We start from the raw sequence: 19,565 nt of genomic DNA on the forward strand, positions 1-19,565 counted from the left end.
GAAGTGGAGGCAATAATCCCAGTAGAGGTCAAGGAAGGGTCGCCTAGAGTAGTCCACTACAATGAAGAAGCCAACTCGCAACTTCAAAGAGAAGAACTCGACCTACTTCCAGAAATCCAAGAAAGAGCTCGGATCAGGGAAGAAGCGCTAAAGCGCCGAATGGCTTCAAGATATAATCAAAAGGTAGTGCAAAGAGGTTTCACGGAGAATGATCTCATCCTAATCCAAAATGATATTGGAACAACTTGACCCGGAGAAGGAAAGTTGCTAGCAAACTGGAAAGGACCCTACCGAGTCATAGAAGTACTTGGGAAGGGCTACTACAGACTGTCCGAACTCAATGGACGAGAGCTTCCCAGATCGTGGCACACCTGCAACCTAAGAAGGTACTATAGCTCGAAAAGGTAAAAGATCTCGTCATAGGATGCACTCTTTTTCCTGAAAAGGTTTTTTAATGAGGCATCAAGTTGAGATCTAGATATTATCCGACTTAAAAGGATGAAAAACTCCAACATGTATATATTTGCGCTTTCTTTTGAATAAAAAATATTTTAGATATTCTACAAATTCTCAAGACACATTAATCTGAAGCATTCATCGTCCGATTATAAAGCAATAAATCGGCAGAAAGTGAAAATCAGATTCACTGCACGATCACGATAAAAGCAATAAAGATGAAAACGCGATTCATCTAAAGGTCGACAGAAATCACCTTCTACAAATCGGCAAAGATGAACACAGAATAATGCAAGAAGTTATCAAAAGTGATCCGAAAAAAGAACCTAACGAGGTCTTATGGATTGCTAAACTGGCCGACGTTGAGAAGTCGGACCAAGTCAACCCAAGTTATCAGCAAATCCCTGGAAAGACGTCTGGCCAACCCTATAAAAGAGGAATTGCTATAACTTAGAAGAGATCGACCTAACGAAGTCGGTCTCCTAAAAAATAAGTTATATAAGTAATCCCTGAAAGAGGCCTGACAAAGGTCCAAGAAAGAGGATTACAAAATAACTTAGAAGAGATCGACCTAACGAAGCAGGTCTCCTATAAAATAAGTTATATAAGTAATCCCTGAAAGAGACCTGACAAAGGTCCAAGAAAGAGGATTACAAAATAACTTATAAGAGATCGACCTAACGAAGTCGGTCTCCTACAAAATAAGTTATATAAGTAATCCCTAAAAGAGACCTGACAAAGGTCCAAGAAGAGGATTACAAAATAACTTAGAAGAGATCGACCTAACGAAGTCGGTCTCCTACAAAATAAGTTATATAAGTAATCCCCGAAAGAGACCTGACAAAGGTCCAAGAAAGAGGATTACAAAATAACTTAGAAGAGATCGACCTAACGAAGTCGGTCTCCTACAAAATAAGTTATATAAGTAATCCCCGAAAGAGACCTGACAAAGGTCCAAGAAAGAGGATTACAAAATAACTTAGAAGAGATCGACCTAACGAAGTCGGTCTCCTACAAAATAAGTTATATAAGTAATCTCTGAAAGAGACCTGACAAAGGTCCAAGAAAGAGGATTACAAAATAACTTAGAAGAGATCGACCTAACGAAGTCGGTCTCCTACAAAATAAGTTATATAAATAATCCCTGAAAGAGACCTGACAAAAGTCCAAAAAAGAGGATTACAAAATAACTTAGAAAAAGACGACGCAAAGAAGTCGACCTCCCACAGACAAGTTATAAAGAAATCCCTGAAAGAGACCTAGCAAAGGTCCAAGAAAGAGGACTGCAAAGGTAGCTAAGACGAGGACCAACATAAAGAAATCGGCTATGGATTGCTAAAAATACAAGCAAGAGCAAGAAAACCGAGAAACAAGTTGGACCTGCCCATTCACAACCTCAAAGGAGTCAACCCGCAAGCAACAGGTGCAAAGCGATTGAAAGAGGCCGAGAAGCAAGGCTCCGACATCTCCAAAAAGTGCTAAGACAAGCGCAAACGAGCAGGATATAAAATACAATATTATAACGAGCTTCAGGGTCAGCCCCAAAAGCTTGAAAACTACTTGTTGTTTTTCAAAAACAAAGTTGCTAAACAAGCAACCCAAAAGAGTATCCACAGTCGAGCAAAATATTCAAACTACAAAAAAAGAGTTCAGAAGCCCACAAGCCGGGCTATTTACACAAAATATCCAAGAGAAATCAGCAAAGATCGGGAGCCTTTTTGACAGCATCAGTACAAGGAGAAGGAAGGCGAGTCTGAATAGGCACAACATCCACGATTCCATCATCCCGGTTCAGAATCTGGCAATCCGGATCAGACACAACTGGAGGAATTGAAGAGGTTGACACTTTGGCAGAAGATACAAGGGGAGGTTCAACATCATCATCATCCTGGTCATCAGGGACAATCTTACCATCCCTCACAATATTATCCAGGCTGAAAAGAGTAAGGTCCGCCTCAGAAGCAATAATCCGAACCTGCTCCCTCAAGTTCTCATAGGCAGCAGTTACACTGCCAACAAGATGACCTTGGAGCTCGGAGTAATCAGCTCGGGCATTCTCCAACTCCTCCCTCAGGCGCACCACCTCCCGATAAGATGTCACATAACTGTCCTTATGCCTCAATGCCGTGTCCTCGGCCAACCGCACAGAAGCCGCCAGAGCAAGGGAACCCCCCATAAACCCTAAAGCTCTTCCTTCAGGCTCTTCATCCGGTCGAACTCCATTTTAGCCTCCTCCATAAATTCTTTGGTGGCATGGAGAGGAAGATTCTGAGCAGTTCGGTACAGGGCAGCCCCCATATATGCCATTTTAACACTGTTTCGGGTCATAAAATCCAGATGGCGAAGGATTGACACATCATCCATGGGGAGGGTACCGTAGGGACCAATTTGCTGATCTACGAACTCGATTGCATTAAAATCGGGGGCGTCAAGGTTAAAGGCCTCAATTGTTTTCTGTTTCTTGTTGGGAGGAGCACCAGAAGTAATGGCAGAAGTCTGTGGAGGATCAGTCAGAAGAACTCGAGGAGTGGGGATCACCTTCCTTGGCCCAGGAGAACTCGACACGGGCAGCTTCACTGGAACTTGAGAAGATCCTTCTCCGGCCACCTTGGCCGAGATGTTTTGAGCAGCAGCAGCTTTCTTCGCATTCTTGTAGGCCTTCATGGAATCATTGTTTTTTGACATCTCTGAAAATACAGAATCAACCATAATGACGAGTTACAACATAGGAGAAGAAAAACTCAGAAACAAGTATAGAAACAAGTCAGACAGTACCTAAAGCAGTTCGAACCAAAGATGGATCACTCAAGAATCTTTTTGTATCCAGATGGGGTGGTTCCCCCCACAAATCTTCAAGAACAACTAAAAGCCCGCTCAACCTCATTAAGCATCTCCCATGTATAACGTGGCACTCTCACATTCTTTTGCCACTCTAGAGGAAAAGCAGGCTCGTCATTCTCATCAAGAAAAAAGGGGCGAACCCCCTCAACAGCACGGACTCGGAAGAAATAATTCTTAAAATCTTTAAAAGACTCGTCATACATAGCAAAAACTTTATGCCCCTGGGCCGATCTGAAAGAAACCCAGGAAGCTTTCTTTTTGGAAGAACCTCCGGGCTTGGCCGAGACAAAAAGATAGAGGAAAAGAGTTTGAGAAGGTGTTATGCCTAACTCTTGGCAAAGCAGTTGAAATATCTTGATAAAACCCTAGGAATTCGGATGAAGCTGGAATGGAGTAATGTTACATGACCACAACAAATCGGTCTCGAAAGCAGTAAAAGGAAAAGTAACGTCCAACTGGCTGAAGAAATATTCATAAGCGTAGAAAAATGGATGCTCCCCCTCGACGAAAGTAGGAAAACAAGCCCTCTCATCAGAGTCAGGAGCTACAAGCTCATAATCCCTCTCCCGAGCACTGTTACCACAGATCCTATGACGTTTCCTCAGCTCTACACAAAATTCAGCATCCACGACAGAGACACACATTAGGACAAGGGAGTCCAGCCAATCGGACATCCCCTCGGGAACTTTGGAAGACACCTCTACAACGTTATTGCGAGAAGACATGAGGCCAACTAATCCTACAAAAAGAAAAGGAGATTGGATTACTAAAAACATCTCGGAGGAGGGGCAAAGTAACTCGACTAATATGATACAGACAAACAAACAGAAAAGGAAAACCCCAAGATTCAAACCAAAGTCCTGGGGCATCCTTTGGAGGCAATGGCAAAGCAAGGTTTCAGGAAAAATCTACAGCTTACGTCCCGGCATTTCCCAAACAAGAAAAGAAGATTTCAAGTAGACAAATGTTTTGAAAAAGGGAAGTAAAAACACAAAAGTCATCTAAGCCACTATCTTTCTACAGTCTATCAGCAAAAAGCATCGTCGACATCAAAAAGGTCAAGCAGAAAATCATCAAAGACACAACCTTTTTCAGAATCAAACAAAAATCATCATCGAAAGCACAAGCAGAAACAGTGATAACATGCAAAAGCCCTAAAAGCATCAAGCAATAGGGAAAGCAAAAAAGTTCATACGAAAGACAAAGAAACTCCCAGAACGCACAATACAATAGCAATTAGGCGCAACAAAAACAGAAAGATCAAAACTTTCTCCAAGCAAAGTCAAAACTTCACCACAAAACCAAAGCCAAAGCAACGAAAGAGAAAAGTAATTGCAAAATGGAACTAACCTGGAGAAATGAGAAGTTCCGGAAGAAGTAGAAAGGAAGGAATCGCCGGACCGCCGGAAGGCACCACAACGCAAGAAAAGACAGAGATAGAGAGAACGAAGGAGTTACAAAGAAAAAGGAAAAAGAGAAACCGTTTTTCTGAGGAAGCAAAATTCAAAATAAAGCCAAGAGAAACGGGGCAATTAATACCAATTAATGATGGTATTAAACCCTTGCACGTTCCCTAGAACAAAGCGCTAATACAAAACCGCGCGTTTTTAGAGGAAAAACGTTCTACATTCAAAAAGCTCTACAAAGAAAGGAATCGACAAAAGTGCTCGAGTTCGGCTTCGCTATAAAAAGTTCGAAGTCAAAAAACTCGACCTCAAAGTAGAAGACCGAGCTCAAGCAGGGGCACCGTTCATACCCTGGGTCGAGCTCTCCGACCCGGGATGTTTAGCGACATGGCGACCGACCTCTTCAGGTCCGACTACCCGATCTCTTCTTAAAGAGATCGGCCAAACCAACAGGAAAGCCCAGTAAAGGGACCAAATAGAGGAACGCGACCCAAATCCAAAGGCAATCCAAGCTTATGGAGATAAAGGCGGTTCCCTTGAAGATAAGCTGACTTCACCCAAAATAAGATAAGATAAGATAAGATAACTAACTTATCTTATCAGAAAGGTCAGCCCACACTACTATAAATACACTAGAGCACCCAGGTATAACTCATACTCTGATTCTACAATAAACCTGCTTAATACCCGTGCTAACTTAAGCATCGGAGTCTCTTGCATGTACCCCCCACCCTCCAGTGACCAAGGATCAGAAGTGCAGCCAGTCCAATGAGTCGGACACAACAGCTCCGGCCGCCACCAGCCAGCCGGACACGTCATCTCCGACCAGTACAGAAGATCTCATCCGAGATCGACCTACAGTTTCAGGTAACCCTCGGAACAGATAGAAACCCCAATTCTCTCCCCTGACCAAGGCCTTTTATTTTAAATACATAACACCTCTTGTTAGTAGTCATTACTTTAATTCCTAGCCATTTATTTTTCTATTCTCAATTTCAAAAATATTCAAGAAAATTCTAGCCAATAATTTGCATCTTGTGTCAACTCTTTGGGAAACGACCCGGGATTCTACTCCCGGTTATTTATTCTTAATTGTGACATATTCTAAATTGATAGTAAAAATTTCGTCGGTTAAGGCTGTACTTACAACGCTATTTTTATCAGAAATTCTTAACCGACATTTTTCCTCCCATCAGCCGGTTAGCTTGAACTTCACCAAAGCTAGTATCTCACTTTAAGTTGACTAGGACTTGTGAACTCAAGTTAATTGTATGCACTTGACCTTCCTCCATTGGTTAGAGGTTAACTAAGTGAAGGCAATTCACATTTACCATCACAATTGATGATGATAATAAGGATAGGACTTCTAATTCTCAATCCTTGCTAAGAGCTTTCTTAGTTATTAGTTTATTTGTTTCTCGCCATCTTACTTTCTTGTTCCTTATTTCAAAAACCCCAAAAATATACTTTCCCATAACCAATAATAAACTACACTTCCCTGTAATTTCTTGAGAGAGGACCCGAGGTTTAAATACTTCAGTTAATTTTATTGGGTTTGCTTAAGTGACAAACAATTTAAACATTGATTGAGGTTTAATTGTCGGTTTAGAACTATACTTGCAACACGATATTTTTGTGAAAATCTTTACCGACATTTTTCCTCCCATCAATTTTTGGCGTCGTTCCGGGGAATTGCAAATGTGTGCCTTATTATTGGTTATTGTGAATATTGTGAATATATTTGCCTTTTCGTTTCTTTGTTAGTTGTTTCTAGTTTTAGGAGTTTATTTTCATTATTTCTTGTTAGTTTTTGTTTTTATTAATTCTTACTACTATGAATTCTCACCCCTTTGGCTATGAGTTTGGTTCAAATTTTGTTGTAGGGAATGGAAGCTACATTGAGAACATGCATCAAGGATGGAACAATCAAAGGTGGGAGGAGCCTCAAGCTTATGGGCAACCATCTTGGCAATAACCTCCTCCAATGTACTGTGAGCAACAACCATTCCATGATGCATACCAAGACAATGGATATGGTGGACCTCTCTGTGACAATCAACAACCACCACCATACACCTATGACCCTTATACCCCACAACATAGCCTTCAACCATACTCACAAGTCCCGTTTTACCAAATACCTCCCTATGACTCTAATCCTTATCCACCATACCAACCACCATATGAGCCATACTTAGAACCACCCACATCCCAACACAATTACTCCCAAGAACTACCACCTCAATATACACCACCTCCAATGTATGCGAATTTTCAACCACAAGATGAATTTTACTTTCCACCACAACCTTCCATAGGGGAATGTCCATATCCATCAATCCAAGAGCAATATGATCCTAATTATGTTAGCTAAGCGGAACAAGAGCCACGGGATTATTTTAAGGAAGCAATGGATCGACTTCAAGCAACCATCCATCAAATGAAGCGAGAGGAAAGTCGAAAAGAACACGAAGCTCTCATGGCTAATAAATCTCAACTTGAGAACAAGGAACTGGAGTGTGTTGTACAACAAGTGAAAAAGATGGAGAGTGTAGAACTGCCACATCCTTATCATGATGAACCACCCTCCTATTATGAACCCCTTCTCCCAACCGATGAACCCTCATATCCACTCCAGTCTCCAATGGATGACACCCTTGGTATTCTTCTTCAAGGGCAAAGAGAGATGCAGCGGACGACACTAGATATTTAGCTTCACTGTGCTTCAGCACTCAAAGTACCCCTATGGCCGCATGTGGAGAATCTAATGAGGAACGTAGCATGAAGGAGAGACTAGGAAGTCCGGTGGAAAGTGAGGAATGTGACTTTGTATTGGAACAATTGGAGGAAGCCGTAATTGATAAAGAGGAAGAAGTAGTTGAAGACTTAGGAGATGCTGAACCTCTGTGGGAATCTAGAGTTGTAAAGTATTTCTCCAAGAAGCTTGAAATCGATGTTGAGGAGGCTAGTGCACAACTTCCAAGGCATATTCCCTATGAAGAATTAGATGGGATAGATCAAGAAGCAAGTTCCCTTGGTGGTGATGATCCTGAATCAAGCTATCCTAGTAATGAATTTGCATCCACAAGTGAACCCCGTGAGTTTGAAGAACCTTCTCCCGATGAATTTAAAAGAAACGTTGAGGTAGATTTCTCTCAACCTCATATTTATGATTTGAGTGACGGAGAAGAGTTGGATGAACTCGGTGAGAAAGAGCTTCAAAGTGAAGAATCTTTTCAAAAGGTGGAAGTCCTTCGACAAGGTTGGACGAGAGTTGAATATGCTTTGTCAAGATCGTTGGAGACTTCTCTACCTAGGTTGCCATCTACTCCTTCATTTGAGTGGGTAAAACTTATCTCTATTAGCTTTACTGTCCCACTTGAGTATGGTATTCTTGAAACCGATGGCCAACTTAGGAGGCTTTGTGGAATGAAGCGTAAGAGAAGGATGTTTAGTGGTTGGAGTTACAAATCAAGGCTCATCAAGGTTGAGATTTCAGGAGCTAGATGCAAGGGTTGGACTAGTGATCAATTGGTTGAATCTAAGAGAAGAGTTTGGTACTTCATAGAGAATTCGGATTGCTTGTCACCCAGTTGGAATAATGATGATCCACTTAAAGACAGGTGTAGAAACAAGATTTGGGATCCCGGCATACAAGAGGATCAACTTTGGGAGCTCAAAGCTTGTGAGAAACTTCATCAAGGCTTGGTGAATTCACTTGGAAATGTTGGAGCTTATTGGAAGTCCAAGCGTTGGTGGAAGTTTCAAGATGAGTTCAAGCACAAGCCAACATGACAATGAGCTCACGAAATGTCCAACTTAAGGACTTTAACTAAAAGTGCTAGGTGGGAGACACCCCACCATGGTAAATTCTCCCTATTTTTTCTTTTATTTATATTGGTAATAAGTTGAATTTTTAATTTTAGTTGGGTTTATTTGGTTTAAGTTGTGGTTTCACCTTTTTAATAATGTTTGGCATTAATTTGATAGCTTATTGGTTCAAAAAAATCCATCCCATGCGTGCGCATGACCGACGTGCACGCGTCATATTGAATGTTGCTCTCTGGTACAAAAACCAGAGAGTTGTGCTGGAACGTGCAGGTGAGATGCTAGAGGCACAACCCAACCCATGCGTGTGCGTCCTTGACGCGTACGTGTCATTTGAGATTTTAGCCATCCACGCGTAGGCGTGGATGACGCGTGCGCGTCGACGCCAAAATTTTTATGGTCCAGTACTAAAACTCGAGAGTTGTGTGAGAATTGTACGAGTGTTGTGCGAGGAGCACAATTCACCTCCACGCGTACGCGTGACTGACGTGTACATGTCGACTCCTCAATCTGCAACCCACGCATGCGTGTGGATGACGCTTATGCGTCGCGTCTTCTTTTTCTTTCTTCTTCTTTCTTCTCTCCTTTCTTATTCCTTTCTCTTTCTTTCTTCCTCCTTTCTTACTTTTTTCTTCTTCATATCTTTAACTTCTCATCCTTATTCTCTTTCATTCTCTTTTACTTATTGTATTTTCATACTTTTATTCATTGCATTTTAACTTTGTGCATGTTTTTAATTTTCTTTTCTAAGTTCGCTATTTTTTCATTGGTGTTAAATTTTCTTACTCATCTGTTGAATATTTCTTCCATTGTCTTAACACTTAGTGACTTGTTTTATATTGTTGGGTGATATTATTTAGAGGTCAATGCTACTCTTTTATAACACTTGTATTCCTTTTTGCATTGATATGAACTTATATTGTCTTTCATGACCCACTTTCTCTCCTTCATTGTTGCATTTCTTGCACTATTGATATGCCATTTGCCTATATTGTTTTCTCACTTGCATGTTGTAGCTACTATGTAAATGAGAACCTCATTATTTTTTGGTATTAGCTCACCCATATTTTATTTGTTTGCATATCTTTGTTTTTGGGTTATTCTTCTTCCTTTTTCTCTTCTTTCAGGATGGCCACAAGAAGGGAAACGAAAAAACTTCTAAATGGGGCGACAAACAAGTCCTGCCGTATAATCTTTTGAGAAAGCACATCAGTTGTAGGAACCAGTCCACTTGCACATCTTTGCATGCACCGAGGACAATGCAATCTTTAAGTGTGGGGAGGTCGATATCGACGTCCACGGGTAACAATTCCTATCTCAACACCAATGTTTAATTTTCTTTGTTAGTTAGTTGTTGCATTGCATAATAGATTGCATGTGTAGTTAATTGCTTGCATTTATGTCCTACTTGGTTAAAGTAATAATTTCTTTTCCAAGAAACTGTTTATAGCATTTCACTAATTTGAATTAAAACTTTTTGAACTTGCTTTAAGAAATTAATTTTGGAACGTGGTTTAGAGCTCGAACACACAAAACCAGTGAGATTTTGAACCTATTTAATTGGTTGCATTTTATCAACCAATGTTTTATTTTGGTGTGTGTCGTTCTCTCTAAAATTGTGATCTTTGTCTTGCTTGATTCTATATTTCCATTATTTGATGTATGCATGCACTTACGATATTGAGGCTTTGTTTCACTATAGCTCACATATCCATATGGCCTTACCCTTTCATTTCCCTTTGCAACCCAATATTGAGCCTATTTTACCCTATTTATTCTTTATTTTAGCACATCATTAACTCTAAGCAAAAAATAATAAATGTCCCTAATTTGAATCCTTGGTTAGCTTAGACTAGTGAGATGTATATGAATTAAGTGTGGGAAAATTGAGTTGGGGAATTACTGGGTTAGGGAATTGGGTATTTTATATTCTCATATGAAAATGTGAAAAAGTTGGGCACTTGTTCATGCATCCAGCACATTAATTATATGCATTAACTCCCTGAAAAAAAAAGGAAAAAAATATGAATAAGGAAAAGAAAAGAAAAAGAGAAGCAATAAAAAGGGGATAAAATGCCCCAAAGTAAATAGTGGTAGCAATGCATATGAGTTGTACTCAAAATTGAGATGAATAAATATGTGGCAAAACATAGTTAATGGGTAGTTAGATTTTATATTCTGATTACGTGGATTGTCTTAAGTTATGTGGGAAGTTTAAGTTAATCAAGGATTCGGATTTTAGTCCACTTAACCAAATACAATCCTACCTTGACCCTAACCACATTACAACCCTTGAAAAGACCTCTTGATATGTGTATTTGTACATTAAATTTTTGTTGATTGGTAGAAGAAGGGCAAGCCTTAGAAAGCAAGATTAGTAGAGAATTGAGAGAATCGAATCTTAAATACTTGAGTGATTAGAGTGTATACACTTCCGGTGAGGGTTCGATACTCGATTCTTTGTTCCCGGCTTTTACGAGCTGTCTTCTTGCATGTCTACTTGTACTTTATTTTGGAATTTGAATTAGTGGAATTTAGTTCATATTTGTTTTTGGAAGGTTGATTTACTTTTAACCAAGTAGGTAAAAGCATTTAGCATGTAGTTGCATTCATATAGATAGGTTGCATTTAACAAGTCCTACCATCCCTCTTCACCTCCATTATAGCTTCTCTTGAGCTTAGCATAAGGACATGCTAATGTTTAAGTGTGGGGAGATTGATAAACCACTATTTTATGGTTTATTTTGTATTGAATTGACTGGATTTTATCAATTATCCTTACACTTATGCATATAATTTGCATGTTTTACATTTTCCTCCCTAATTTTGAGCTATGATTGAAAACATGCTTCTTTGGCCTTAAATTTGCTACTTTTAATCCTCTCTTATTACCATTCGATAGCGTGATATGTGTGTTAAGTGTTTTCAGGTTTTCTAGGGTAGAAATGGCTTAGAGGATGAAAAAGGAAGCATGCAAAAGTGGAAGGAACACAAGAAATTGAAGTTTTGAGAATCTGGTAGCGACGCACACGCATGGACGACGCGTACGCGTGACTGGTGCATTCGACAGATGATGCGCACGCGTGGATGATGCCTACGCGTGGCCAGTGAAAAGTCTAGTGATGCGTACGCGTGGCTGACACGTACGCGTGACGAGCGTCACATGCTGCAATTAACAGAAAATGCTGGGGACAATTTATGGGCTGCTTTTGGCCCAGTTTCAAGCCCGAAAGTGAAGATTAGAGGCTGCAGAGTGGAGCTGGAAGGAGAATCAATCATTCACTTTTCATTCATTCACAATTTTAGGTTTTAGATGTAGGTTTCTAGAGAGAGGCTCTCTCCTCTCTCTAGGCTTTAGGGTTTTTAGTTTTAGTTCTTCTCAAATTCAAATTTCTACCTTCCTTTAATTTAGTTTTCTCTTACTTTTATTTGTTCTAGCACTTTAGTTATCTACCTCCCTTATTGATTCCTTTATTTTGCTAATTTAGTTTATGAGTTCATGTGTTACTCTCAATTTTCATTAATGCAATTTATGTTTCATATTTCTTATTGTTCAATTGCTTTGTTATGGTTATTTCTTTGCTTTGGTTAGTCTTAGAATTTCCTATGTCTTGTCAATTTTCTATGCTTTATTTTGTGCCTCCCAAGTGTTTGATAAAATGCTTGGGTGAATTTTAATTTAGATTTTTATATTCTTGACAGGGATTGATTATTTAGAGACTCTTGAGTTATCAAAAGTCTTTTATTGATTGGTGATTGAAGATTCCCGGTTAGCTTGAACTTCACCAAAGCTAGTCTCTTACTATGAGTTGACTAGGACTTGTGAACTCAAATTAATTGTATGCACTTGACCTTCCTCCATTGGTTTGAGGTTAACTAAGTGAAGGCAATTCACATTTAACATCACAATTGATGATGATAATAAGGATAGGACTTCTAATTCTCAATCCTTGCTAAGAGCTTTCTTAGTTATTAGTTTATTTTTTTCTCGCCATTTTACTTTCTTGTTCCTTATTTTAAAAACCCCAAAAATATACTTTTCCATAACCAATAATAAACTACACTTCCCTGCAATTTCTTGAGAGACAACCCGAGGTTTAAATACTTCGGTTAATTTTATTGGGTTTGCTTAAGTGACAAATAATTTAAACGTTGATTGAGGTTTAATTGTCGGTTTAGTTGTCGCGTACACATGCATGGAAAATTGGGTGGTCGTGTACGCAACCCCATGCTCGCGTATGCGAATTCCCCAACCCGAATGGGATGCTGGCGTTGCGTGTTAAGTATTCACGTATGCAAGGGTCAAAATTCTTATAGTTCACGTACGCATGCAGTGCCCACGTACGCGAGATGCCCAACCCAAGTAGAATGCTTGTGTCACGTGCATTGTGTCGCATACGCAACCCTGACGAGACTTAGAAAATTTTCAATTCTGTAGAATCTCAATTTTAAACACCAAACTTCAAATGTTCATAACTTCCTTTACAAAATTTTATTTTCCTTAAAATTTATATCAATTTAAAGCTCTTTAAATGAACTCTAATTTAACATAAATTTCATTCAATTTTGAAAACTGAGGCTCAAGTTATGATCCGACAAAGTTTACCAAAAACAGATTTTTACTAAAAGTTAACTAAGTTCTTGTTCCGAGGGTTACCTGAAACTGTAGGTCGATCTCGGACGAGATCTTCTGTACTTGGTCAGAGCTGTTGTGTCTGACTTGATGATGGTGGCCGGAGCTGCCGTGTTGGACTTGTTGGTGATGCTGATCCTTCGTCACCGAAGGGTGGTGGAACCTGCAAGGGCTCCGATGCTTAAGTTAGCATAGGCTTTAAGCAGGTTTTTTAGTAGAATCAGAGTATGAGTTATACCTGGGTGCTCCAGTGTATTTATAATGGTGTGGAGTGACCTTTCTGGGGATAAGATAGTTATCTTATCTTATCTTTGAGTGAAGTCATCTTCTCTAGGCTTGGGCTGCCTTTGGATTTGGGTCGTGTTCCTCCATTTGGGCCCTTTTTGGGCTTCTCCTTGGTGATTTGGCCGAACACTTTAAGAAGAGGTCGGGTAATCCTGACCTAAAGAGGTCGGTCGATCTGTCGTCTATCAGCCCGGGTCATACAGCTCGACCCCGGGCATGAACAGTGCCCCTACTCGAGCGTGGTCTTCCTTTTGAGGTCGAGTCCTTTTTTAGGACTTCGATCCTTCTTTGGAGAGGCCGGGCTCGAGCACTTAGGTTGATTCCGCTGAGACTTCTTGAATGTGAAGCGTTTTCCTTCACTCCTTTTAAATTGCGTAGGGAACGTGCGAAGGTTAAATACTCATTAATTCTTTGCCATTTCCTTTTTTACTTCCCTCTACATGTCTTGATTTGAAATTTCAAAGCTTTGTTTCATTTTTCCTCTTTTCACTTCTCTTCTTTCACTGCTAGTGCTTCGTTCTCTTGTTCGAAAGGTGATCGTCTGGCGCGGCTTCGTTATTGTTTCAATCTCCCAACGTTTATTGTCTCCTCCTTGTTACAGGTTGGTCTTCTTCCGCTCTCATTTTCTTTTCCACGTCGTTCTTTTTGTGTCTGAGAAAGTTTTGATCTTGCTTAAAAAAAAGTTTGAATCTTTCTGCTTTTGCTATGCCTGATTATTGCTGCAATGTGTGCTGTGGGAGTTTCTTCAACTTTGTATGATCCTTTTTGCATTTCCTGATAGTTGATGTTTTTTAGGGTTTTTGCATGTTGTTACTGTTTCTGATTGTATCCTTTGATTTTGAGGCTTATGAACTTCTTGATTCTGAAAAACATTGCGCCTTTGATGATTTTCACTTGGCCTATTTGATGTTGGTAGTTTTCTTTGCTGATAGATTTGTAAAAAGATGGCATTTTTTATGACTTTTCGATTTGTGACTTTCTTTTCGTCATGTCGCTTGTTGAAAGAGGGTTATTTTCTTACTGAGAGATTTTGGGATGTAGTCTTGTAGATTTTTTCTGAGTCCTCACTCTGTTACTGCCTCCAAAGGATGCCCTTGGACATTGGTGCGAGTCCTGGGGTCTCCTTTTGCTGTTGTATGAGTTGTATCCATATTTGTCCGAGCTGATTTCTTTATGATTTGCCCGACCTGTTTGGATAGTAACCGCTTTTTCTTTTTCTTGTTGTAGGATTAGTTGACCATGTCTTCTCGAAAAAATATTGTCGAGACATCCTCCAAAGTCCCCGAGGGAATGTCTGACTGGCTGGACTCCCTCGTCCTGATGTGCATTTCAGTAGTTAACTCTGAATACTGCGTGGAGCTTAGAAAACATCACTAGATCTGTAGTAGTAGGGATCAGGAGAAGAACTACGAGTTAGTAGCACCTGACTCCGATGAGAGGGTTTGTTTTCCTTCTCCGATCTAGGGGGAACGTCCCTTCTTTTTTGCTTATGACTATTTTTTCAGCGAAATGAACATTACCATTCCTTTCACCTCCTTCGAGACCGATTTGTTGTGGTCGTGCAATGTAGCTTCGTCCCAACTCCATCCGAATTCATGGGGCTTTATTAAGATCTTTCAGTTGTTGTGACAAGAACTAGATATTAAGCCTTCTCAAACCCTCTTTCTTTATCTCTTTGTTTTGACTAAGCTTGGGATTTTTTCAAAAAAGAAAGCTTCTTGGATTTCTTTCTGATCTGCCCAGGGAAAGAAGGTTTTTTCCATGTATGATGAATCCTTTAGGGACTTTAAGAATTATTACTTTAAGGTCTGATCTGTTGAAGGAGCTTGGCTATTTTTCTTGGAGTCAAAGAATGAACCTGCCTTCCCCTTATGTTGGCAAAAGAATGTTGTAGTCTCTAGATATTCGTGGGAGATGCTGGATGAGGTCGAACAGGCCTTTGTGAATGTGTTGGAGGAGAATTAAGGGCAACCACCTCATCTCGATACTAAGAGGTTTTTAGGGGATCCCTCACTTCTCCGAGCTGAGCTAGGTAGTGGTCGACTTCTTTTTACTTGTTTGTCTTTGTTAATTTTGTTCTTTTTCTTCCAATTTGTAACTTGTCTTTTGCTGTGTTTTTTCAGAGATGGCTAAGAATAATGATTCCATGAAGGCCTTTAAGAAGGCGAGGAAAGCTACAGCTGCCCAGAACATCTCGGCTAAGGCTGCTGGAGAAGGATCTTCTCAGGTTTCTCCTAAAAAGCCGATCTCGAGCACTTCTGAGCCGAGGAGGGTGATTCCTACTCCTCAGGTCCATTTGGTTGATCCTCCCCAAACTTTTGTTGCTACCTCGTCTCCTACTTCTGTCCCTCCGCCAAAAAGATAGAGGAGTGCTGAACCCTTTGACCTTGACGCCCCTGACTTTGATGCTGTGGGGTTTGTTGACAACCAAATTGCCCCTTATGGCTGACTTTCTATGGACGACGTGTCCATTCTTCACCATCTGGACTTTATTAGCCGGAGTAGCGTGAAGATGGGACACTGGTGTAGGAAATTGTGATTCACACTTTTTACAACTCCGCACAACTAACCAGCAAGTGCACTGGGTCATCCAAGTAATACCTTACGTGAGTAAGGGTCGATCTCACGGAGATTGTCGGCTTGAAGCAAGCTATGGTCATCTTGTAAATGGCAGATTCAAATGGTTATGAGATTTTGATAATTAAAATATAAATAAAACTTAAAATAAGATAGAGATACTTATGTAATTCATTTATGGGAATTTCAGATAAGCATTTGGAGATGCTTTGTTGCTTTTGAACCTCTGTTTTCCTATTATCTTCTTCCAACCATGCGTGCTCCCTTCCATGGCAAGCTGTATGATCCTCTTGGATGAAAAATACCAGGTACGATCTCTGCACGGCTAATCAACTGTCAGATTTCTCGTGTCGGATGAAAAATACCAGGTACAGCTACCGCAAGGCTAATCATCTGTCGGTTCCCGCTAGCGTCAAAATAGGATCTCTCTATCCTTTTGCACACTGTCACTGCGCCCAACATTCACAGGTTTGAAGCTCTTCACAGTCATCCCTTCCCAGATCCTACTCGGAATACCAAAGACAAAGTTTAGACTTTCCAGATCTCAGGAATGCTGCCAATGGTTCTAGCCTATACCACGAAGGTTCTAATCTCACAGACTCGGTCCGTGTATTAGATACCCAAGAGAATATACTCCGGCTGTCATCCAATGACTTCGTTGAACATCATGTAGACCGCTTGTGGTTGTCAGGCACGTGGATCTTGGCTAAGCAAGTAATGAAGATAGTGGGTGATTGTCACAAGTTACCCCTTCATTCTGACTTAACTAAATTAAGTACAATAGTATATCTTGGAGAAGAAGTAGGCGTGAATTAAAAGAAAAAAAACAATAGTACTTTCATTAATTCTTGAAGAACAGCAGAGCTCCTCACCTTAATCTATGAGGTGTAGAAACTCCACCGTAGAAAATACATAAGTGAAAATAGTCTAGGCATGGCCATGAGGCCAGCCTCCATACGTGAAAGGAGATGATAAAAGTTACATAAGATGATCCAAAGATATAAAAAAAGTAGTTTTTATACTAAACTAGTAACCTAGGTTTACAGAAAATGAGTAACTAAGTGCAAATAGTGCAAAAATCCACTTTCGGGGTCCACTTGGTGTGTGCTTGGGCTGAGCATTGAAGCTTTTTTGTGCATAGGCTGTTCTTTGAGTTAAACGCCAGCTTGGGTGCCAGTTTGGGCGTTTAACTCCAGTTTTTGTGCCAATTCTGGCATTTTACGCCAGAAAGTTTTAGGCTTTCTTTGAACGCCAGTTTGGGCCATCAAATCTCGGGCAAAGTATGGACTATTATATATTGCTGGAAAGCCCAAGATGTCTACTTTCCAACACAATTGAGAGCGCCCAATTGGGCTTTTGTAGCTCCAGAAAATCTACTTCGAGTGCAGGAGGGTCAGAATCCAACAGCATCTGCAGTCCTTTTTCAGCCTCTGAATCAGATTTTTGCTCAAGTCCCTCAATTTCAGCCAGAAAATACCTGAAATTACAGAAAAAAAACAAACTCATAGTAAAGTCCAGAAATGTGATTTTTGAATAAAAATAAAGAAAAATATAATAAAAAGTAACTAAATCTTACTAAAAACTATGTAAAAATAATGCCAAAAATGGTATAAATTATCCGCTCATCACACACATAGGTGCAGCCTTGTTCCGAACTGCTCAGGATATCCCGGTTCATGCAATGAAGGCTTCTATGGAGGAGGCCAAGTCGGAATTCGACAGGATCAAGGGGGTGAAGAATGAGCTGGACGCCAAAGTGATCAAGTTGGAGCTTGACTTGGAGAATGAGAGGGCTCGAGCTACTGCGGCTGTGGCTTCTCTAAATCTGGCTGAGGAGATAGTGCAAAAGCATAAGGAGAGCTATGTTTAGGCTTATGATGAGATGATAGAGCTCAGGGAAAGGTTGGAGTCTGCTCGGGCTGATTATGCCGAGCTCCAGGGCCATCTCATGGGTAGTGTGACTTCTGCTTATGAAAATTTGAAGGATCATGTCCGAGTCTTTGCTCCCGAGCTCGACCTGTCTCTCTTAAGTTTGGACAATATTGTGGAAAATGGGAAAATCCTTCCTGCCTCGGATGAAGATGATGATGATGTGGATCCACCTCCTGTGCCATCCACCAAGGCTTCTGTTGCCCCGTTTTTTCCTACTCCTGCAGCTGAGGTCAGCCACCCTGAGTCGAATCCCGATGTTCAAATCCTGAACTGGCCGGATGGGACTGTTGATGCTGTCCCTTTTGTGACTCGTCCTCTTTCGCCTCGAGATGCCGCCACTGGAGAATCTTTGAATCCTTTATAGTTTTTTTCTTCTGTATCTTAGTGGCCCGGTTTGTGGGTTTTTGAACTCTATTTTCTGTAGCTTTGTAGTTGTTTAATTGTGACTTTGTAGTTGCTTTTTCCTAAGCAACTTTATTTAGAAAAATAAATGCTTTTGAACTCTTGATGTCGACTTTCAGGTGGCCTTCTCAATGTTGATTATAGTAGCTTTGCTTCTTCATGATATGGTTGTTTGCAGCTTTTTGGCACTTCCAGGAATCTTTGGAGTGTTGGAGTCTTACTTTCTAGGAATCTTAGTTTTGAGATCGGCTTCAAGCTTTAGGAGCTTGTCCTCTAGCTCTCGGCGTCGCCTAGTTTCCCTTCGTAGGTCCCTCTCGGCTTCCCGTTGATGCTCGGCCTCTTTTTTCGAGCTGTTTGAGACGATCTTGTTGCTCACGTATAGCTTCCAAAATTTCTGTGTTTGGGGGTTGCTTATCTCCCCCGTTCTGAGGTGTGTATTTGGAGGTGGCATCCGTGTCTTTGTTTGGCGTTCTGTCCACCAAACCAAAGTTGTGATCGTTGTTGTGGTCGTCTGCCATGGTGATGGGATGACTTCCTGGTTTCCCGGCAACGGCGCCAATGTTCTGAGAGTTACCTGAAAATGTAGGTCGATCTCGGACGAGATGTTCTGTACTTGGTCGGAGCTGTTGTGTCCGACTTGATGATGGTGGCTGGAGCCGCCGTGTCCGACTTGTTGGACTTGTTGGTGATGCTAATCCTTCGTCACCGGAGGGTGGTGGTATTTGCAAGGGACTCCGATGCTTAAGTTAGCATGGGCTTTAAGTAGGTTTTTTAGTAGAATCAGAGTATGAGTTATACCTGGGTGCTCCAGTGTATTTATAATGGTGTGGAGTGACCTTTCTGGGGATAAGATAGTTATCTTATCTTATCTTTAAGTGAAGTCATCTTATCTTTAAGAGAACCGCTCTTATCTCTCTAGGCTTGGGCTGCCTTTGGATTTGGGTTGTGTTCCTCCGTTTGGGCCCTTTTTGGGCTTCTCCTTGGTGATTTGGCCGAACTCTTTAAGAAGAGGTCGGATAATTCTGACCTGAAGAGGTCGGTTGACTTGTCGTCTATCAGCCCGGGTCATACAGCTCGACCTAAGGCATGAACGGTTCTCAAACTTCCAAAATTCACAATCAAAACCAATTATCATACAACCAAAACAGTTCCAATGTACCTAATTTATGTTCATATATCTTCTAATTCATTCCACAACCTACCAA

At 40.7% G+C, this 19,565-nt stretch overlaps 1 pseudogene; it reads left to right on the top strand.

Annotated features, from left to right (window-relative positions):
* The first annotated feature begins 6,609 nt into the window (after positions 1–6,609).
* Positions 6,610–17,896, top strand: LOC148578054 (uncharacterized; annotated as a pseudogene).
* The last annotated feature ends 1,669 nt before the right edge of the window (positions 17,897–19,565 follow it).

Source organism: Arachis ipaensis, chromosome B1 (assembly GCF_059453495.1).
Source record: "Arachis ipaensis isolate K30076 ecotype BB chromosome B1, ASM5945349v1, whole genome shotgun sequence".
Lineage (NCBI taxonomy): Eukaryota > Viridiplantae > Streptophyta > Magnoliopsida > Fabales > Fabaceae > Arachis > Arachis ipaensis.